At 48.5% G+C, this 23,348-nt stretch overlaps 2 pseudogenes; both read left to right on the top strand.

Moving 5' to 3' along the window:
* Positions 1–13,458: 13,458 nt before the first annotated feature.
* On the top strand, positions 13,459–13,628 carry LOC144669860 (U2 spliceosomal RNA; annotated as a pseudogene).
* Positions 13,629–18,971: 5,343 nt separating this feature from the next.
* On the top strand, positions 18,972–19,150 carry LOC144669702 (U2 spliceosomal RNA; annotated as a pseudogene).
* Positions 19,151–23,348: the final 4,198 nt, after the last annotated feature.

Here is a 23,348-nt window from a genome sequence, read left to right as displayed (position 1 = left end):
ACAAGGCCAATGCGGTCAGACATTGTGGAGAATGTACTGCCTGGAAAGATGCTGGAAGCCCATGCAATGATTTCCCTAAAGGAATTGGACATCAGCTTGAATAGGAACAATGGCTGGGGTTGGGGGGAGAGCAGAGGGATGGGATCAATTGGATCTTTTAAAGAGCCAGCACAGCCTCAATGGTCGAATAGCTGCCTTTTTTAATGTATGATTTTAGACACTGAAGAATCAATGGGAATCTGCATTGGTGCAAGAATTCATCACATTAATCCTCATTAATTTAGCATTTAATTAGTTCCCTGATTCAAGAAGCTGCTGATCATTTCCAGAGAGTATTTATATTTTCCTGATGCTCTGGACATTGGTGAGAAGTTGTGTAAACATCAACAGCTTGTGTTTTTGTGCAGGCTCTCCCCATAAAAGGATGCCCCAAACTGCTGAATTGTTTAAGTGCTGTCACTTATTGTAAAGAGTCAACACTAAAATGGAGGCCCTTTGGCAAAACTGTTCACTGATTTTAAACTCCTCAGGAGTTCCCTCCCACTCTGAACTGTTTCCACCTGCCTGTATTTCTCTATTCCCCTCAGGCTCCCCTTAAATGTTTGCAATCTGTTCTACTACTCTGTGGTAGTAAGTTTCATCAGAGTATGCAAGTATTTTCTCTTTAAAATCTTGATTTGATTTTAGTGGTTCTTGTATTCATTTAAGCAAATGTGGGACCCCTTTCCCTCAGCAGACTGTCACTGACAGCAATGAGTGTTCATCTGTCCTTGTCGTGTAATTGATCTCCCTATATTTTCTGAACATCAACTTGAATAGGCAAACAAAGCACCCCTCTCAACATCTTTTGCTTTTGGGGGATTTCTGATAGTACAGTGGACACGTGTTGGGGAGTAAGAAGCTGGGGGAAGTCTGGAGGGTATTAAATAATAAAAAGGTACATGTCTTTATTACATCATCTGATTTCTGGATTGTTTAAAAGAATGCAGTCTATTGCATTGAGCTAAAATGAATTGGTGCCAATATTCTACTCTTATTAGGAAGTGAAAACAATTTGGGTACAGTTTCCAGAGATGCTCAACTTGATTTCCAAACCATTAGTATTTTGGCTGTCAACACTGGCAGGGCACCTACAATCATGGCCCTTAAGGGTGTCAAAAATCAATTTCCAGACTTTGTAAACAAACATCCAGCTCTTGGTGCATGAATGGTTTCTTCAGAAGAGCCATTGCAAATCGTTGTAAAGCCTTTTTTATGGTGAAGGAGGGGCAACAAAAGAGAAGGGGCAGCATAGGACGTGAACATGTCCCAACACCGTGCCCTACCCTGCATAGAATGCAATGTACAGGTAACAAAATCACAAGGGCCTTGGTGAGATGTGCATTAGAATTGTATACCTCAACATAGGGGGTATATGTCATCTCTGCCACCTACTGCATGAAGACCAGCAGCTTATCACCTGTCCAGTTTGAAGGTGTTGACCAAAGTACGTTTATAGCACAGACTCTGAAATGGGGGGGCCTCTGGGACATCTCTGTAATGCCTGAGTCTGTGGGACAGGAGAGCAGGGAAACTGGTCACATTTGTCACCTCAGCAAAGTGGTAGCAAGATGTGGCCATTCAGTCTCACGAGGTCACTGGCTTACTTATGGTCCAGGCTACGTAACTAATGCCATCAATGTTGTGTTTCATTCTCAAATAGAAAAGCACCTCCAAAGGACTTTTACACCCAGAATATACATTGTGCGTGACAACACATGAGGTTTCGGTCAATGTGAAGGATGCTGGAAATTATGATGTGTTCCTTCCAAATTTCTCTTGATCTCATCTTCAAAACAAAATCATTTCAATGGATGGCTTGTGGTTGACCTAAGTTTAGCTCCTCTGCCATGGCTCTGACCTCCAGATGAGTGCTCCAAATGTTACCTGAGGTGTGCCAGTGACAAATTGTGTGTGCCTCTACAACAGGATTGGTCATTTACAGATTCTTTGGGATTTTAAAGGGGCCACTTTTGCTGCCTACACTAACCTGTAGAGGCTCTGCAGTATCTTTAGTTTGTGAATATGGGGATATTTGAAACCTACCGCATGCAGTACAAATTCATCATGCCAAAAAAAGGCCTGAGCTGCTTCATTTGAAGTGCTCGGTAGAACGCAGTTTACCTTGTTGTAGAAGGTGTTGAGCTTCTTGTGTTGTTGGAGCTGCACTCGTCCAGCCAAGTGGAGAGCATTTCATCACACTCCTGACTGGTGTCACAGAATTCCCTACACCCATTAGCAATAATGCCGGTAGTTGCAAACGTGTTACAAGAAATTAACAGCGAGTTGTCAACCCCCTGATCTTTCCTTCTAGTAGTTGACCCAGGCTGCTTGGCTAAGCACTTATATTTTTATTTATTTATTTTTTTGCAACAATTTTTATACCATTGGATGGGCAGGATATTCCATTGACAAGGTCATTTTTTAAAAAATTCATTTATGGGATGTGGGCTTCGCTGGCTGGGCCAGCATTTATTGCCCATCCCTGAAGGAGGAGGAGGAGGAGGTGGTGGTGGTGGTGAGCTACCTTCTTGAACCACTGCAGTCCATGTGGTGAAGGTGTACCCATAGTGCTGTTAGGAAGGGAGTTCCAGGATTTTGACCCAGCTATGGTGAAGGAATAGCAATATATTTCCAAGCCAGGATAGTGAGTGGTTTGGAAGGGAACTTCTACGTGGTGGTTTTCTCATGTATCTGCTGCCCTTGTCCTTCAAGATGGTAGTAGTCGTGGGTTTGGAAGGTGCTGTCGAAGGAGCCTTGGCGAATTCCTGCAATGCATCTTGTAGATGGTACACGTTGCTACTGTGTGTTGATGGTTGAGGGAATGAATGTTTGTGGACAAGTGTAGCTTAAGCTCGATAGGACAACGTGCTCCTTCAGAGATCCAGCACTGATCTGATGGGTAGAATGTCCTCCAGTGCTGTAACCAATGATATTAGATACTCTGTCCATATCCTAGGCTTTCCCTGTCTATCATCCCAGCTGTGTATGATCTGATGGTGTTCCCTTCACAAGCCCCTGTCGAGGTGCTATGTGTTTGCCTTATTTCAATATTAACTGTGTGCAGTCTCTTTGACCTTATACTGTGACTGAGTGCTTGAGAAAGCAGTTCATACATCACCTTCCTCCCTCTTGAGACTTTGGCCTGCTCTGCAGAGCTCTTTCCATATCCAGAGTATTGATCTCAGTCAGACCTCCCACTCATACCATGCTAACTGGCACTAAGTCTCACTTTCTTATGCTGTGCTCAGCACTAAATTTCTTGGCGTTGTGGGTGTGTTTTCCATAGCCTGGCTCTTTCTTTTCCCAGGAAGCCTTCGTAAACGGCCTCAGCATACAATCTGGCAACGTGCTCTCTTTTCCCCAGCTGCTCTACAAAGGTGACAACTTTACACCCCTGGTGGCAGAAATGTTATTCTTGAATCTGCAGCCTTAGCTGAATGCAGCAATTTCTCAGTTGCAGGATCAACCTTGTGTACCTTTTTTTTTCCTGAGTGAGCTTGAGAATGAATGAAAATTTTTCAGAGCAAATGGATTTGCCATCCTCCTTCAAATTCCTCAGGAAGCGCACCCTTTTGTGAGCAGGGCTAGAAGGGGTGGAATGTACAGAAGAATGGGGAGAGAGCAGTCCCCTCGCGTGACTCAAGGGGTTCACACAGACTCGAGGGTCAAATGGCCTCCCTTTGCATTGTTACATTCCATGATGACTCCAAAGCAGGATGGTGTGTTACTCAGCAAGGCTTGCAGGCAATGCTATTGTGAACTGGGACAATCAAGATTGTCTGTCTGTACAATTTGTTGCAGCATCAACTACAGTTGTCATCTGAAGCTTCATATGGCAATGTTCATTTAGTGAAATGCTTCCTTAGAGTAGATCAGGCAGGCATCAATTTGCCCTAAAATCCTGGAGCTGTGTAAAGTCTGAACAAGTGCATGACCTAGATGTTAAGTGTTCTGAATGGGTGCATCACATTTACAACACTTGCATTTGGCAGGGCAGTGATGAGTTCATTTTTGTTTTAAAGAAAGGAAACATGGGCTAGGGCGAGTCCTGAGCTCTGGTAATTAGGACACAAGTGATGTGGTGGGCAGATGCTGATACTGGTCAGATGGAATATTGGAAGTGGAGATGGAGGTGAAATGGGTGCTGTGCCACCACCAATTTTAACATCATTTTAACTTCCCAGTGTTTAATGCAGTTTGTTCGTGTAATACAGGATTAAGTTTAAAAACAAACACTGGAATATGACCTTGGAAACTCAAAAAAAGCCCAAATTTTTAAAGAGCACTACTCTGGTTTGGTTTTCCCTTTTCTTTAACAGTAAGATATGGAGCTGTAACATGGGCCTTCTAAGCAGTGACTCTTGGCAGAATGTTTAGTGGCCAGTTTCTGCTGTGTGATTTCTAGCATTTCCAGCGACTTTCTGCCCTGGGGTTTCACCTCAGCATACGTATTGTGCACCTCTTGTGCACACTTCACAAGCTTGCTACTGCCAGGATTACTACTTTTGCTTTACTTTGCAAAGTAAGCTACACTTGACTGATCCTCTGCTCAGTGCTAATTTTGCTGTTTGGATGGCGCTGAATATGCTAAAGTTCATCCAGAGGCATCCAAGTCCATGATATTACCCTCGCTGCTTAAGCAACACTTGGCCATAGGCACATACCTGCTGCATAATCCATTTGGTCAGCATCAGCCCTGATAATTTTTGTGTGTTAAATAAACCAATATCATTAGAGGATGATGGTAATACTCAAAAGTATAGCACGCGTGCAATTTCCCTTGTTCTCCAGTCTGAAGTCGCTGGCCATTAGTGACTGATACTGATAAACATTTTGATTATTATCAATGACTCAGAATCCTTGCATTTGAAGAACACTCTTTTTTTCAATTTGTGTGATTACGTCTAATAATGACCCTGGAACAAATTCCAGGCAGATTCTGTGAATCTGCTTTTACAAGCTCCGCTCCTTCTTCCAATCACAGCACCTCTTGCAGATGGAGAGCTTCAAATGCAAAGGGGAATGAGCTGGTTGAGTGGGTGAACCTGCTGAAAGTAATGTCTGGGAAGAGTGGAATCAGATTAAAGCTTAACTGTTTTTATTGTTAATTCAACAATTTACAGACTTTATTATATCCTTTGGGAGGAAGGGACTTGCCTGAAGGTGGCAGCTCCAAGTTTTACTTCGCAGACTTTTTTTGTACAATTATCACATGAGAGATCTGGATTTTGCTCATCGTGTCCAGAGGTGAAATGAGAACTACCAGAATGTTGACTGAAGCTTTGCACTTTCACACCGATTTTAATTTGGCGGGGAGGTTTTCTTTCCGGGACAGAGATGAGCATTTTAGAAGATGCAGGCAGCAAATCAACTTGCAGATTCACACTGTCGGCATGAAGCTTAAATGACCAAATAGTGTCTATGGGGGAGAATTGTTGATACACGTACCTATAGGTCCTATAGGGTGTAATAGACAGAGATACCTTGATGTCAACTGACCCACAAGTTTCAGTTCCCAGCATGTGCACCTTTTGTATGGAAGCTCAGAGCTGGCAATGTGAATTCATAACTTGCACCTTTTATGGAGCCTGCTATTACATACTGACTCAGCTACAATTAACAATTAATGTTTTCAAAAGCACTTGAAGTTATTAAGCAATTAATTAATTAAGACATTAATTGCGTAAAAAGACAGACAATTAAGCACAGCTTGCTTTTGTGTCTGTCTGGGGGTTGAGTAACTGGAATTTTGATGTTGCTGAAATTGTCTGGAGTTGGATTCCAGACTTTGATTTTTCTTGCATCCCCTCCAAAACTTTCAAGAAAAGGATCATTAAAGGAAATTGCACGATGGTTCAAACCACAATGCAGGTGCTGTAGTGTCCGGACTGTCACATGACCGGCTGCGAGAGAAACACAGCTGGGAAGATGCTGGGTTAACAGCAGTGCAGTAATATTTTAACAGGAGCAATTACAGCACGAAGATATCGGGATTGGGAGGGTCCAAAATAACAGGCAACACTGAATTAACGCAAGAGTTATTTGAATTCATCTCTGAAAACAATACTGTTGTGACTTTCTTAATTCATTGGAGCACTTCTAATGCAGTAACTTTAAACTGGTGCTGAAAACTGACAGGTATGTTGGCTGTATATTTCTGCTCTGTTTCTCTGCAGCATCCTTCCTGCTGCACTAATACTGGTTTCAGGCTAGCTGAGCACTGATCAAACAATCAAACCATTACCAACTGAGGCAGGAGGGGATCTCCTAGAAAAGTTTCAGGTTCTCTTGACATATGAATGATTTCATATTTTGCAATTTACATTAACTAATGACGTGAATGTGTTCAATCCCAAGTACCAATACTTGATAGTAATGCAAAAGGGTTTCACCCTTACAGTAAACAGCTCTTAAACTGCTGTTGGAATTGATTTTTAGTTTCACCCTAGATGAAAGCCAATCCAGTAGATTCCAGATAAATTTTTCCATAAGCCCATTTTCATACTCATAGGTTGCTATATTATTCGATACGTAAACATTGCAAAGAATATGATCGAACCTCTCCAAAATATAGGATTGTGGGAGTGAACAAAGCATTTTGAGAAGCTCTTTGTCAGTATAAAAACTCGTGGTCTTAGATTGACAGGTGGCAATTAAACGGTGGAGTTATAATAGGCCCTGATATCTTGGAATGATTTAATAGTAAAAGACAGCCAAGAGTATAAACCGGTACCCAACACTTTCCCTTTCCATCCTCCTTTTTCACTGTCAGTGGTAAAGTAAGAGCTTTCAGCCCAGAGAGCAATTAGTGCAGAGGGATTACTGTACATTGAAAGACACGGCATGTCTAACCCAAGCAAACACTTTCAATGTTTCCTGTCATCCAGCCAGCAGTGATCTGCAGCTGGATATTATCATCTCCACACAGAATAGAATCATAGAAAGTTTATGGCACAAAGCGGCCACTTGGCCCATTGTGTCTGCTCGGGCTGAAAAACGAGCCACCCAGCCTAATCCCACTTTCCAGCATTTAGTCTGTAACCCTGCAGGTTCCGGCATTTTAAGGTGCATATCCAGACACGCTTTTAAATGAGTGTTTCTGCTTCTACTAATCTTCAAACTTCTTGATCATTCCCCCTACATTTACATCCAAATTATTAGATATACCTCAAAAAGCAGGGGATCTAATACACGTCAACCCACAAATGCAACTATTTATATGGAAGTATTTCTTCTAGAGCGGCTGAGGTGGGATGTGGTCGTGTTTTATGGAGAAGGTGATGGTTGGGACTGAGCACAAAAAGATCAGTTCTATTGATTTGAAATTTTCACTTGAAATAATAAAGTAATAACGAGCATCACTGCGGTCCTGCAGCTGAACCTTGTAGAGTTTAAAGACTTTCCATTCTGGAACTACCTCACTCATTAAAAATTGGTTCCAGTGTCATTATTAGACCTGCATGTTAAGGACTAGCTGACTACACCTTTTGTAGCCTTCATGTGTACTGTGTATGGAAAAGCCTCAAACCATCCTTGTTCCTGTGAAAGGTCTTTGCATTTTGGTGATGTTTCTTTAACAGGATGTGCACAGCAGCTTGACCAGCTCCAGCTCAAAGGATTTTCCCAGCAGTGGCTGCTCTCACTCCAGGCCTTTATCTGTACCTCAGATCAGCAGGAGCTGAATACAAGATTTGTGCCAGCAGGTACAGGCTAGGTTGGGAGTGGACAAAACTGCAGCATTTCAGGTTCTACTTGGAATTTACTCAGATATAAAGAGTCAAATGTTTCTCCTTTAGCAGCCACTACAAAAAGAGTACAGAGCACTGATCTATTACAGAGCATTGTAAACTGTGAGGAGGACAGTATAGAACTTCAAAAGAACATAGACAAGTTGGTAGAGTGGGCAGATAGGTGGCAGATGAAGCTCAATGCGGAGAAGTGTGAGGGGATGCACTTTGGTACAAAGAACATGGAGAGACAATATAAAATAAGGGGTACAATTCTTAAGGACGTGGCGGAGCAGAGGGATCGGGGTGTTTATGTGCATAGGTCATTGAAGGTGGCAGGACAGTGGTGCGAGCAGTTAGTAAAGCATGCAGTATCCTGGGCTTTATTAAGAGGAGCATAGAGTACAAGAGTGGAGAGGTTATGCTGAGCTCACATAAGATGCTATTTAGCCCTCAGCTGGAGTATTGTGTCCAGCTCTGGGCACCACACTATAGAACGGATGTGAACACATTGGAGAGAGTGCAGAAGAGGTTTACAAATATGTCTCCGGGGTAAGAAACTTCAGTTACGAAGATAGATTGGAAACGTTGGGACTGTTCTCCTTGGAGAAGAGAAGGCTAAGAGGAGATTTGATAGAGGTGTTCAAAATCATGAGGGGGCTGGATAGAGTAGATAGGAAGAATCTGTTCCCGCTCTGAAAAGGATCGAGACCGAGAGAGCACAGGTTTAAAGTGATTTACAAAAGAAGCAAACGTGATGTGAGAAAAATCTTTTTCACACAGCGAGTGGTTCGAGTATGGAATGCACTGCCTGGAAGTGTGGTGGAGGCAGGTTCAATCGAGGCATTCAAGAGGACTATCACTAGATGATTATTTGAATAGAAACAATGTGCAAGGGTAAGGGGAAAAGGGAGGAGAATGGTGCTAAGTCATAATGCTCATTCGGAGAGCTGGTGTAAATATGATGGGCCAAATGGTCTCCTTCTGAACCCTAACAATTCTGTGATTCTGTGACATTATCTGATTGGTTTTCCTTGTGGGAACTTTTATGTTTTTCATTCTAATGGTTCAGTTTCTGCTGTGTTTCTCAACCAAGAGGCAATCATTTCTATTCCTGCTCGCTACTGGATGGTGCAAAATACTTCAATCAATTAAATATTTTTGAAGTGCTGATATCTGTTGTGATGCTGGAAATGTGTCAGTTAATTTACTCACAGCAAAGTCCCACATACAGAAATGACATCATGACAAATAATGTTTTCAGTAATGTTGGTTGAAGGAGAAATATTGGCCAGGAGACCAGGGAGAATTCGGCCACTCTTTCTTGAATAGTGCCATGGAATATTTTGCATCCAGTTATGATGTTAGCTGGAATATCTGCTCAATTCTCTGGGGTGATACTAGATCTCACACAACCCTCTTCCCACAGAAAAACAGCAGTTTAGAGGTCTACTAATGGAAGTCAAATTACTTTTGGTTATTTTAATGGACTATCTCTTTAAATCTATGAGCAGTGGGCAGCCCAGCTCCACAAGCTTTTCACACACAATCTGGAAACAGGCTTTTTATTGGGGTGTGGGGAGCTGTGTAGCTGTTGGGATGAGGCTCTTTGTCAGAACACAGTACTCTCCAAACAAAGGGTCAAAGGGACTCGAAATGTTAGCTGTGTTTCTCTCTCCACAGATGCTGCTGGACCTGCTGAGCTTTTCCAGCATTTTTTGTTCTTGTTTCAGATTTCTATCTGCATCCAGCATCCATCAGCAGTATTTTGCATTTACTCTCTGATCAAATCATGAGTTGTCTGCAATTTTCCGTTTGAATGTCAGACCTGATCTGCAGGGTGTCTTTGTTTTCAATGTGTCTCACTTCTCACTTCCTTGCATGTCTGACCTATCCACATGTTCTTTGTTTTGCTAATGTCTTTAATTTCTTCAATGCTTCTTTCCATTGTTTCCATCTCACTCAACAATGCAGCAGTTTACATCACAGAAACGAGCTGAGATAATTTCACTTTGGGTACAATCGGGAAATTGCACGGGAAGAACACTTGAAATTGTGCAGGTTAGGTTAGGCTTCTGGCCACCAATTCATTTGGAAAATCATGAATGCAAAATCTCCCTGAACCAACGCAACAAGGCAGAATAATAAAAAGTAACTTTATTTTCTCTGTATTCCTTGATGCATTTGAATGGTAGGTGACAGATAATGTTTCAGTGATATATCTGAAACTGGTTTATTGTAATAAAATGAGAATTTGTAATCTGGGTGACCAGTTGTCCCTGAGTAAGCTGATTTAAAATGGCAGAAAAAAAATTATACTGAACCACTTAATTGTTTCATTGGGACACATCAGTAAGTTTCTTATTAAATTAAACAATTCTGATGCGACAAAAACTTTTAAAACATGCCGATGTCCACTACATGCTTTAACCTGGTCTTGCAGGGTATAGCAGAATGGTGCAACTCCCCTGTTTACGATGAGCAGATGTAACAGTCAACAGAACAATGTTTTTACAGCTGCCTGACCATGCTTTACATTTCTTCTGAAACTGCTCCTCATTAAGAGTTGCTTTTCTCACCTTCAATGTGCCATTTACATGTGGGTATTTGCGCTGAAGTTCAGCTCAGGGCCTTGCAATTTTTCTCCTGTGCAGCTAGGCCAGACACTGCCCCCTGTTGGATTTCTGTGCAACTGCAGGCACAACCACACTAAGGCAGTTGTCCACGTTAGAAAATAGGGTGACAGCACCTGTACCCCGCTTCACCCTGTTGGCTGCAGTTTCTTTTGCCTGTGCCAGCCTTCCTATCCTTTGTGCTGTACTCTCCTTCCCTCCACTTTCCTCAGCACAGCCTTAGCGAACCCAAGACCACGGCTCATTCTTCTAAACTCCAGAAAATATTGGCCACTCCATTCAATCTTTACTGAACCATTGTTGCATCCCTACTATGGAAAATATATCCTTCATTTGGTGAGGAGACCAAAACAATGGTACACAATACTCTGGGTATGATCTCGCCAAAGCTCCGTTTGTTGCAGCAAGAATTCATGTAAACACAAATAAGGATCCTCGGCTTTATAAATTGAGGCGTGGAGTCCAAAGGGAAGGAAGTTATGCCAAACCGTTATGATACACTGGTTAGGCTACAGCTGAAGGAACAGGAAGTGACGGAAGGTAAGAAATGCTTTATCTGATTGTGCTGTGCAGCAACACAAAGGTTGACAATTCTTCAGGTGTGAACCCTGGTGAGCACCACTGATCTTTTCCAACTATTAAACCACTGTCCAATAGCACAGAGTGAAATGTGCTCCTGTTACATTTTCCTGAAACTGAAGTCGGTTAAACACAGCAGCCCATGTTGAGCAATGTACATTGAGTTTGGCTGCTGGGTAGTGATGCAGCAATGATGTCATTAGCACAGTGACCTAAGACGCCCCAATGCTCAGGCCCAAGAATCCAGGCCCAAGTGTCACTCCGTGCTGAGATTCTACCTCTTCCCGGTGTTGGGAAGAATGGATATGGCTATGTTACCAGAGAACGCTCCATTCAGTTGGAACCTGCTGTATCACCTATCCCTTGTGGAACAGTTTATGCAGAAAAACCTGTTGACCACAAGTCCATCAGGCAGTGGGCTGCACATATTGTAATGTGGTCCTGCGGGAAAAGGAGATAGTGAATGCTGTCGGGTGGTTTCCTGAGCTGACTGTCAAAGTAATTTGGAAGAATGCCTCATCACCAAAACTTTCAAATTAGCATTAGGATGTAGCTTGGCTGATAGTGACAAAGGCCCTCCCCATCATGTGCATGACGGGTGTGGACACCTGCCTCATCAGCTTGGATCAGGAGAAGGCCTTTGACAGAATATCGCACACCTACATGGGGGATGTGCTCTCCAAAATGGGCTTTGGGGAGGGAATTCGAAATTGGATCCAACTGCTCTACACTAACATCAGTAGCGCAGTATCAATCAATGGGTGGGAAACAGATAGCTTTCCGATCAAATCTGGAGTCAGGCAGGGCTGTCCTCTCTCGCCTGTCCTTTTCGTGTGTTGCATAGAACCCTTTGCCGAGTCCATCAGGAAGGATCCGGGCATAAGAGGAGTGACGATCCCAGGCAGTGGAGGCACTCAGGTAAAAGCCTCCCTGTACATGGACGACGTCGCCGTCTTCTGCTCGGATCCGCTGTCGGTGCGCAGACTGATGCACGTCTGCGACCAGTTCGAACTGGCCTCGGGAGCCAAGGTAAATCGTGGGAAGAGCGAGGCCATGTTCTTTGGGAACTGGGCTGACCGATCCTTTGTCCCCTTCACTGTCAGGGCTGACGGCCTGAAGGTGCTGGGGATATGGTTCGGAGGGACCGGGGCATGCGTTAGAAACTGGAAGGAGCGAGTGGCTATGGTGAAGAGGAAACTGGGCATGTGGGAGCGACGCTCCCTCTCCATTGCGGGTAAGAACCTGGTCATCAGGTGTGAGGTACTCTCGCTGTTGCTGTACGTGGCGCAGGTCTGGCCCATTCCAGACTCCTGCGCGACGGCGATCACTCGAGCCATCTTCCGCTTTATCTGGAGGTCGAAAATGGATCGTGTCCGCAGGGACGCGATGTACAAGCCTCTAGATAAAGGGGGAAAAAACGTGCCCAACATCGCCCTCATACTGATGGCCACCTTTGTGTGCGGCTGCATCAAGCGGTGCGTAGACCCTCAGTACGCAAACACCAAGTGTCACTACGTGCTGAGGTTCTACCTGTCCCCGGTGTTGCGAAGGATGGGTCTGGCCACGCTGCCGCGGAACGCTCCAAGTAGTTGGACCGTGCCGTACCACCTGTCCCTGGTGGAAAAATCTATGCAGAAAAACACCTTTGACCACAAGTCCATCAGGCAGTGGTCAGCACGTAACGTCCTAGAGGCCCTGAGGGATAAGGAGAGGGTGGACCCTGTGGGATGGTTCCCCGAGCAGACTGTCAAAGTCATTTGGCAGAATGCCTCATCGCCAGAACTTTCCAACAAGCACCAAGACGTAGCTTGGCTGGTGGTGAGAAAGGCCCTCCCCGTCAGATCCTTCCTACACGCCAGGAAGCTCACCCCCTCTGCACGTTGCCTTCGAGGTGGCTGTGGTGGGGAAGAGACCGTTGTCCACCTCCTTATGGATTGTGCCTTTGCAAAGAAAGTCTGGAGAGAGATGCAGTGGTTGCTGTCGAGGTTCATCCCGAGCAGTTCTGTGACACAGGACTCTGTGCTCTACGGGCTGTTCCCAGGGACACACACCGAGACAAACATCAACTGCAGCTGGAGGATCATCAACTCGGTGAAAGAGGCGCTTTGGTCTGTCCGAAATTTGTTGGTCTTCCAGCACAAAGAGTTGTCCCCGACCGATTGTTGCGGACTGGCACAATCCAAAGTCCAGGACTACGTGCTGAGGGACGCACTAAAGCTTGGGGCAGCTGCCGCAAAGGCGCAATGGGGAAGGGTCGCTGTCTAAGACCTTTCTGCCACAGCGCACCGAGAGACTGGGAACTGTTTAGAGCCCCTCGGGCTGTACAGATCAAAATGAAAGGCTGTAAATGATTGTAATATTGTTTGTACTGATGCACCTGGTGATACATTTTGTAAAAGTTTAACCTGGATTGTACCCTTGTAATGTTGTTTTTGAAATGGTTTGGAATGTGATTGAAGATATTTTATGAATAAAGTATATTTTTACAAAAAAAAAAAAAAAAATCAGTTTAATATCTGATACGTCCCTTATCTGGGGACCATATATTAAATTGATTTTTGGAGCAGGGAGATGGAATAGGGGCTTGCTCCGTCCACTCCACGCATCGACCCGGTATTGCAGTATCTCTGGGAATGGTGCACCACCCCTTTCCAGGGGATTTTCAATGCTAAAAATAGTTTTCTTACAAACATCTGCTTTCTTTACTTTTCAACATGCACATCTTTCAAAACACAACTTTCTTTCTTTCTCATCGCTTCTCGGCCTTTTGGCTAACATCAAGTGTTGCAGGGGCGACACCATGGTCCTGCCAAGGCAAGGTCGGGATGGAAGGGCGATAACCAATCGCAATCCAAATCCATACCGTGGGCTACCTATCACCGTCCGAGTCACGGTGAACCACAGCGAAGGAGGATCACCTATGGATCGGGGCTTCTTCACCAGGAGGATCCTGTTGAAGGCGTGCGACTTCCAAGCTACGGAGATCTTCACCCTGCACGACTCCCGCAAAGGCGGTTATTTTGACGTGACGTTCAAGCGGGTGGCAGACTGCGTCCGGCTCCTGAGGGTGTTCGAGGAGAAGAGAGACCTGCCGGAGATGAAGATCCTGACGGCGGAGCCGCACTTTTCTCTGCCGTTGCAACGGGAACGTGAGGTGATGGTGCATGTGTACAACCCCTTCGTCCCTGTCGCCGACGTGGTCACCTTCCTCACCAGGTACTTCGATAAGGTGGGGAGCGGCACCGAGATTCGAGACGACTTGGGGATCTGGACAGGCAAACGCCTGTTTAAGGTCACGCTAAAGACCGATGGTAAGGGAGCCATTTTCCACCCTCCCTCCAGTTTCGCTATCGGGGGAAACCGGGGCTACCTGGTCTACGCTGGGCAACCCAAGCATTGTCGCTCATGCGGCAAGGCTGGTCATGTGGCGGCCAACTGCAGCGCCTCCCTCTGCAAGATCTGCAAACAGGAAGGGCACCAGACAAAAGACTGCAAACAGGCCAAGTGCTGCAACCTGTGTGGCGAGGCAAGTCACCTCTACAGGAAATGCCCCAAACGCTGCCGTACTTACGCACAGGCAGCCAAAGCCGACCAGGGGGAAGCAGAAGAAACGTTCCGTGTCACTCCAACCACCAAGGCCCCCAGGGAGCTCAACGGGACAAAGGAGGACACAGAGAGAGACAAGGTGGAGAAAGAGATTGAGGCAACAGAGAGCCAACCAACAGCACTACCCCCTGAACCTCCCAGTCCTCAGGACAGCGAATCAATGGAGGAGGAGGCAGCAGTGGAAAAGCAGCAGGGGGAGTGGCGGACGGTGAAGAACAAGAAAAGTAAGAGGGAGCGAAGAAGAAGCAAAGGCGTTTCCCAGAGAAGCGGCAAGAGGCGTCTCCCATCCGACACGGATGACAAGGGCAGCAGCTCTTCGGATGATGAAGTGCCAGAGCGGCACCGACAGAAGAGGCGGCAAAGCTCCAGGGCGTTGGAGGACGAGACACCCGAGCTCCAGAAAATTGGAGACAACAAGGAGACCAGCGCACCCCAACTTTGCCTGCAACCTGAGGAGGCCAGTGCACCACAGCCCCTGGAATCTGGGAGCAGTGAGGCAATCATCGCACCCCGGCTCCAGGAAGCCGGGAACAGCAACCCCCCAGAGGGGGTGAGTTTTGGAGAAGCTTCTCCAGCAAAGGTCATCTCAAAACCCGCTCTCTACGTGAACCTCCAGATGCCACCGGAGCAGAACACGGCCAAGGAGATCTACCTCAGCCCATCCAAAGTGAAGGAATTTGAGCTCACTACGGGTATGAAGGAGCAGACTAAAGGTCTGGGACTCTCAGAGACAGTGGGTTTGGTAGGAGAATAAATGCTTTAAAATGGGTTTAAAGATTGTATCCATAAATGTGCGTAGCATTAAATCTACTACGCGATGTGTTGCGACCTTGGACTACCTAGCCAAGGTCAAAGCTGACCTGTTGTTTCTGCAGGAGTGTGCGATACCGCACCTCAGCTCCTACAGGCAATGGTCACGATGGTGGTCCCACGGGCCATCGATCTGGTCGGGCGGAAAGGACTCTCGTTCCTCCGGCCTGGGTATTCTGCTGCGGGGAGGCAACTTCACCGTCTCCGAGGTCAAGGAGGTGGTGGGCGGGCGACTCCTGGTAGCAGACGTAATGTACAAGAACGCTCCACTCCGGTTAATTAACGTGTATGGCCCGGCACAAGGGGCTGAGCGGCTGGAGGTTTTTCAGCAGCTCCCACTGCTGCTGGCGACCTCCAGGCCGGTCATTCTGGGCGGGGACTTCAACTGCATCATCGATGCGGCTGGACGATCCGGCAGGGCCGGAAGCAGATTGGACGCTACGTCCAGATCCCTGATGGAAACAGTTAAGGATGCCAAGCTGCACGACGTCTTCAGCAACCCTGCAGACGGAGCGCAGCGTAGATACACCTGGTCGCGGCCAGACGGGTCCATTCGTTCCAGGATAGACTTCCTGTTTGTGTCCCGTGCATTCACAGTCAGATCCACCGAGGTCAAGCCGGTGTTCTTCTCTGACCACTGCCTCCTACTGGCGGACTGCCACTTGGAGGAAGACCTGAGGGTGGGCAGGGGGGCATGGAAGCTAAATGTGCAACTGCTGACCCCAGAGAACATTGAGGAGCTCAAGAGGGATTACAAAGGTTGGAGAACCGTGAAACCCCTCTTTGAGTCCCTGACACACTGGTGGGAAGTGATCAAGGGAAGCATCAAGAGGTTTTTCATCCGCAAAGGCACCCAGAAAGCTAGAAAGGAACAGAGGGAAATGTCCCGACTCCAGGAAAAGATGCAGAATCTGCTCCGGCTGCAGTCGATGGGGGTCGATGTCAAGGAGGAGCTCCAAGAGGTGAAGGGCCAGCAAGCCTCGCACTTTGCCTCGGAGGCCTCCAAGATCATCTTCCGTTCCAGAGTCCGCTCCGTGGAGCAGGATGAGACGTGCTCACGTTTCTTCTTCCAAAAGGTACACAGAGAGCGCTCTGTGATCAGCAGCCTGAAGGAAGAAGACGGCTCAGTAAAGTCATCACGGTCCGACATTCTGAGGATCAGCAAATCCTTTTATGCCGGACTTTATGACGTGAAGCCCACGGACAGCACGGCCTCCCAGTCCTTCCTGTCCTCTATCACGGAGGTCTTAGACCACAGTACGCGGGAGAGCCTGGACAAACCGCTAACTCCTGACGAACTGACTGAGGCCCTCGAGTCCTTCGAGAAGAGTAAAACCCCCGGAAGCGACGGCTTTCCGGCGGAGTTGTATTCGGCTCTGTGGGACTTGATCGGCCCAGACCTGCTAGGAGTGTACGAGAGTATGCTCCTGACCGGTAGTATGTCAGAATCCATGAGGAAAGGCATCATCACCCTCATCTACAAGCACAAGGGGGAAAGGGAGGAAATTAGAAATTGGCGACCCATTTCACTGTTGAATGTGGACTATAAGATTCTGTCCAAGGTCATCGCCAACCGGGTCAAATCCGCTCTGGAATTGGTGATTCACCCTGACCAGACCTGCTCTGTGCCAGGCAGGAAGATCTCTGACAGCCTGGCGCTGCTCAGGGATACGATTGCCTATGTACAGGACAGGGGTGTGGATACCTGCCTCATCAGCTTGGATCAGGAGAAGGCCTTTGACAGAATATCGCACACCTACATGGGGGATGTGCTCTCCAAAATGGGGTTTGGGGAGGGAATTCGAAATTGGATCCAACTGCTCTACACTAACATCAGTAGCGCAGTCTCAATCAATGGGTGGGAAACAGATAGCTTCCCGATCAAATCTGGAGTCAGGCAGGGCTGTCCTCTCTCGCCTGTCCTTTTCGTGTGCTGCATAGAACCCTTTGCCGAGTCCATCAGGAAGGATCCGGGCATAAGAGGAGTGACGATCCCAGGCAGTGGAGGCACTCAGGTAAAAGCCTCCCTGTACATGGACGACGTCGCCGTCTTCTGCTCGGATCCGCTGTCGGTGCGCAGACTGATGCACATCTGCGACCAGTTCGAACTGGCCTCGGGAGCCAAGGTAAATCGTGGGAAGAGCGAGGCCATGTTCTTTGGGAACTGGGCTGACCGATCCTTTGTCCCCTTCACTGTCAGGGCTGACGGCCTGAAGGTGCTGGGGATATGGTTCGGAGGGACCGGGGCATGCGTTAGAAACTGGAAGGAGCGAGTGGCTATGGTGAAGAGGAAACTGGGCATGTGGGAGCGACGCTCCCTCTCCATTGCGGGTAAGAACCTGGTCATCAGGTGCGAGGTACTCTCGCTGTTGCTGTACGTGGCGCAGGTCTGGCCCATTCCACACTCCTGCGCGACGGCGATCACTCGAGCCATCTTCCGCTTTATCTGGAGGTCGAAAATGGATCGTGTCCGCAGGGACGCGATGTACAAGCCTCTAGATAAAGGGGGAAAAAACGTGCCCAACATCGCCCTCATACTGATGGCCACCTTTGTGTGTGGCTGCATCAAGCGGTGCGTAGACCCTCAGTACGCAAACACCAAGTGTCACTACGTGCTGAGGTTCTACCTGTCCCCGGTGTTGCGAAGGATGGGTCTGGCCACGCTGCCGCGGAACGCTCCAAGTAGTTGGACCGTGCCGTACCACCTGTCCCTGGTGGAAAAATTGATGCAGAAAAACACCTTTGACCACAAGTCCATCAGGCAGTGGTCAGCACGTAACGTCCTAGAGGCCCTGAGGGAAAAGGAGAGGGTGGACCCTGTGGGATGGTTCCCCGAGCAGACTGTCAAAGTCATTTGGCAGAATGCCTCATCGCCAGAACTTTCCAACAAGCACCAAGACGTAGCTTGGCTGGTGGTGAGAAAGGCCCTCCCCGTCAGATCCTTCCTACACGCCAGGAGTCTCACCCCCTCTGCACGTTGCCCTCGAGGTGGCTGTGGTGGGGAAGAGACCGTTGTTCACCTCCTTGTGGATTGTGCCTTTGCAAAGAAAGTCTGGAGAGAGATGCAGTGGTTGCTGTCGAGGTTCATCCCGAGCAGTTCTGTGACACAGGACTCTGTGCTCTACGGGCTGTTCCCAGGGACACACACCGAGACAAACATCGACTGCAGCTGGAGGATCATCAACTCGGTGAAAGAGGCGCTTTGGTCTGCCCGAAACTTGTTGGTCTTCCAGCACAAAGAGTTGTCCCCGACCGATTGTTGCGGACTGGCACAATCCAAAGTCCAGGACTACGTGCTGAGGGACGCACTAAAGCTTGGGGCAGCTGCCGCAAAGGCGCAATGGGGAAGGGTCGCTGTCTAAGACCTTTCTACCACAGCGCACCGAGAGACTGGGAACTGTTTAGAGCCCCTCGGGCTGTACAGATCAAAATGAAAGGCTGTAAATGATTGTAATATTGTTTGTACTGATGCACCTGGTGATACATTTTGTAAAAGTTTAACCTGGATTGTACCCTTGTAATGTTGTTTTTGAAATGGTTTGAAATGTGGTTGAAGATTTTTTATGAATAAAGTATATTTTTACAAAAAAAAAAAAAAAATCTGTTCTTATCAGTTTAATATCTGATACGTCCCTTATCTGGGGACCATATATTAAATTGATTTTTGGAGCAGGGAGATGGAATAGGGGCTTGCTCCGTCCACTCCACGCATCGACCCGGTATTGCAGTATCTCTGGGAATGGTGCACCACCCCTTTCCAGGGGATTTTCAATGCTAAAAATAGTTTTCTTACAAACTTCTGCTTTCTTTACTTTTCAACATGCACATCTTTCAAAACACAACTTTCTTTCTTTCTCATCGCTTCTCGGCCTATTAGCTAACATCAAGTGTTGCAGGGGCGACACCATGGTCCTGCCAAGGCAAGGTCGGGATGGAAGGCCGATAACCAATCGCAATCCAAATCCATACCGTGGGTTACCTATCACCGTCCGAGTCACGGTGAACCACAGCGAAGGAGGATCACCTATGGATCGGGGCTTCTTCACCAGGAGGATCCTGTTGAAGGCGTGCGGCTTCCAAGCTACGGAGATCTTCACCCTGCACGACTCCCGCAAAGGTGGTTATTTTGACGTCACGTTCAAGCGAGTGGCAGACTGCGTCCGGCTCCTGAGGGTGTTCGAGGAGAAGAGGGACCTGCCGGAGATGAAGATCCTGACGGCGGAGCCGCACTTCTCTCTGCCGTTGCAACGGGAACGTGAGGTGATGGTGCATGTGTACAACCCCTTCGTCCCTGTCGCCGACGTGGTCACCTTCCTCACCAGGTACTTCGATAAGGTGGGGAGCGGCACCGAGATTCGAGACGACTTGGGGATCTGGACAGGCAAACGCCTGTTTAAGGTCACGCTAAAGACCGATGGTAAGGGAGCCATTTTCCACCCTCCCTCCAGTTTCGCTATCGGGGGAAACCGTGGCTACCTGGTCTACGCTGGGCAACCCAAGCATTGTCGCTCATGCGGCAAGGCTGGTCATGTGGCGGCCAAGTGCAGCGCCTCCCTCTGCAAGATCTGCAAACAGGAAGGGCACCAGACAAAAGACTGCAAACAGGCCAAGTGCTGCAACCTGTGTGGCGAGGCAAGTCACCTCTACAGGACCTGCCCCAAACGCTGCCGTACTTACGCACAGGCAGCCAAAGCCGACCAGGGGGAAGCAGAAGAAATGTTCCGTGTCACTCCAACCACCAAGGCCCCCAGGGAGCTCAACGGGACAAAGGAGGACACAGAGAGAGACAAGGTGGAGAAAGAGATTGAGGCAACAGAGAGCCAATCAACAGCACCACCCCCTAAACCTCCCAGTCCTCAGGACAGCGAATCAATGGAGGAGGAGGCAGCAGTGGAAAAGCAGCAGGGGGAGTGGCGGACGGTGAAGAAGAAGAAAAGTAAGAGGGAGCGAAGAAGAAGCAAAGGCGTTTCCCAGAGAAGAGGCAAGAGGCGTCTCCCATCCGACACGGATGACAAGGGCAGCAGCTCTTCGGATGATGAAGTGCCAGAGCGGCACCGACAGAAGAGGCGGCAAAGCTCCAGGGCGTTGGAGGACGAGACACCCGAGCTCCAGAAAATTGGAGACAACAAGGAGACCAGCGCACCCCAACTTTGCCTGCAACCTGAGGAGGCCAGTGCACCACAGCCCCTGGAATCTGGGAGCAGTGAGGCAATCATCGCACCCCAGCTCCAGGAAGCCGGGAACAGCAACACCCCAGAGGGGGTGAGTTTTGGAGAAGCTTCTCCAGCAAAGGTCATCTCAAAACCCGCTCTCTACGTGAACCTCCAGATGCCACTGGAGCAGAACACGGCCAAGGAGATCTACCTCAGCCCATCCAAAGTGAAGGAATTTGAGCTCACTACGGGTATGAAGGAGCAGACTAAAGGTCTGGGACTCTCAGAGACAGTGGGTTTGGTAGGAGAATAAATGCTTTAAAATGGGTTTAAAGATTGTATCCATAAATGTGCGTAGCATTAAATCTACTACGCGATGTGTTGCGACCTTGGACTACCTAGCCAAGGTCAAAGCTGACCTGTTGTTTCTGCAGGAGTGTGCGATACCGCACCTCAGCTCCTACAGGCAATGGTCACGATGGTGGTCCCACGGGCCATCGATCTGGTCGGGCGGAAACGACTCTCGTTCCTCCGGCCTGGGTATTCTGCTGCGGGGAGGCAACTTCACCGTCTCCGAGGTCAAGGAGGTGGTGAGCGGGCGACTCCTCGTAGCAGACGTAATGTACAAGAACGCTCCACTCCGGTTAATTAACGTGTATGGCCCGGCACAAGGGGCTGAGCGGCTGGAGGTTTTTCAGCAGCTCCCACTGCTGCTGGCGACCTCCAGGCCGGTCATTCTGGGCGGGGACTTCAACTGCATCATCGATGCGGCTGGACGATCCGGCAGGGCCGGAAGCAGATTGGACGCTACGTCCAGATCCCTGATGGAAACAGTTAAGGATGCCAAGCTGCACGACGTCTTCAGCAACCCTGCAGACGGAGCGCAGCGTAGATACACCTGGTCGCGGCCAGACGGGTCCATTCGTTCCAGGATAGACTTCCTGTTTGTGTCCCGTGCATTCACAGTCAGATCCACCGAGGTCAAGCCGGTGTTCTTCTCTGACCACTGCCTCCTACTGGCGGACTGCCACTTGGAGGAAGACCTGAGGGTGGGCAGGGGGGCATGGAAGCTAAATGTGCAACTGCTGACCCCAGAGAACATTGAGGAGCTCAAGAGGGATTACAAAGGTTGGAGAACCGTGAAACCCCTCTTTGAGTCCCTGACACACTGGTGGGAAGTGATCAAGGGAAGCATCAAGAGGTTTTTCATCCGCAAAGGCACCCAGAAAGCTAGAAAGGAACAGAGGGAAATGTCCCGACTCCAGGAAAAGATGCAGAATCTGCTCCGGCTGCGGTCGATGGGGGTCGATGTCAAGGAGGAGCTCCAAGAGGTGAAGGGCCAGCAAGCCTCGCACTTTGCCTCGGAGGCCTCCAAGATCATCTTCCGTTCCAGAGTCCGCTCCGTGGAGCAGGATGAGACGTGCTCACGTTTCTTCTTCCAAAAGGTACACAGAGAGCGCTCTGTGATCAGCAGCCTGAAGGAAGAAGACGGCTCAGTAAAGTCATCACGGTCCGACATTCTGAGGATCAGCAAATCCTTTTATGCCGGACTGTATGACGTGAAGCCCACGGACAGCACGGCCTCCCAGTCCTTCCTGTCCTCTATCACGGAGGTCTTAGACCACAGTACGCGGGAGAGCCTAGACAAACCGCTAACTCCTGACGAACTGACTAAGGCCCTCGAGTCCTTCGAGAAGAGTAAAACCCCCGGAAGCGACGGCCTGCCGGCGGAGTTGTATTCGGCTCTGTGGGACTTGATCGGCCCAGACCTGCTAGAAGTGTACGAGAGTATGCTCCTGGCCGGCAGCATGTCAGAATCCATGAGGAAAGGCATCATCACCCTCATCTACAAGCACAAGGGGGAAAGGGAGGAAATTAGAAATTGGCGACCCATTTCACTGTTGAATGTGGACTATAAGATTCTGTCCAAGGTCATCGCCAACCGGGTCAAATCCGCTCTGGAATTGGTGATTCACCCTGACCAGACCTGCTCTGTGCCAGGCAGGAAGATCTCTGACAGCCTGGCGCTGCTCAGGGATACGATTGCCTATGTACAGGACAGGGGTGTGGATACCTGCCTCATCAGCTTGGATCAGGAGAAGGCCTTTGACAGAATATCGCACACCTACATGGGGGATGTGCTCTCCAAAATGGGCTTTGGGGAGGGAATTCGAAATTGGATCCAACTGCTCTACACTAACATCAGTAGCGCAGTCTCAATCAATGGGTGGGAAACAGATAGCTTTCCGATTAAATCTGGAGTCAGGCAGGGCTGCCCTCTCTCGCCTGTCCTTTTCGTGTGCTGCATAGAACCCTTTGCCGAGTCCATCAGGAAGGATCCGGGCATAAGAGGAGTGACGATCCCAGGCAGTGGAGGCACTCAGGTAAAAGCCTCCCTGTACATGGACGACGTCGCCGTCTTCTGCTCGGATCCGCTGTCGGTGCGCAGACTGATGCACGTCTGCGACCAGTTCGAACTGGCCTCGGGAGCCAAGGTAAATCGTGGGAAGAGCGAGGCCATGTTCTTTGGGAACTGGGCTGACCGATCCTTTGTCCCCTTCACTGTCAGGGCTGACGGCCTGAAGGTGCTGGGGATATGGTTCGGAGGGACCGGGGCATGCGTTAGAAACTGGAAGGAGCGAGTGGCTATGGTGAAAAGGAAACTGGGCATGTGGGAGCGACGCTCCCTCTCCATTGCGGGTAAGAACCTGGTCATCAGGTGTGAGGTACTCTCGCTGTTGCTGTACGTGGCGCAGGTCTGGCCCATTCCACACTCCTGCGCGATGGCGATCACTCGA

Source organism: Cetorhinus maximus, chromosome 29, assembly GCF_964194155.1.
Source record: "Cetorhinus maximus chromosome 29, sCetMax3.hap1.1, whole genome shotgun sequence".
NCBI classification, from domain to species: Eukaryota; Metazoa; Chordata; class Chondrichthyes; order Lamniformes; family Cetorhinidae; genus Cetorhinus; species Cetorhinus maximus.
The sequence above is the reverse complement of the archived record's forward strand: the minus strand, read 5'-3'. Positions and strand labels throughout refer to the sequence as shown.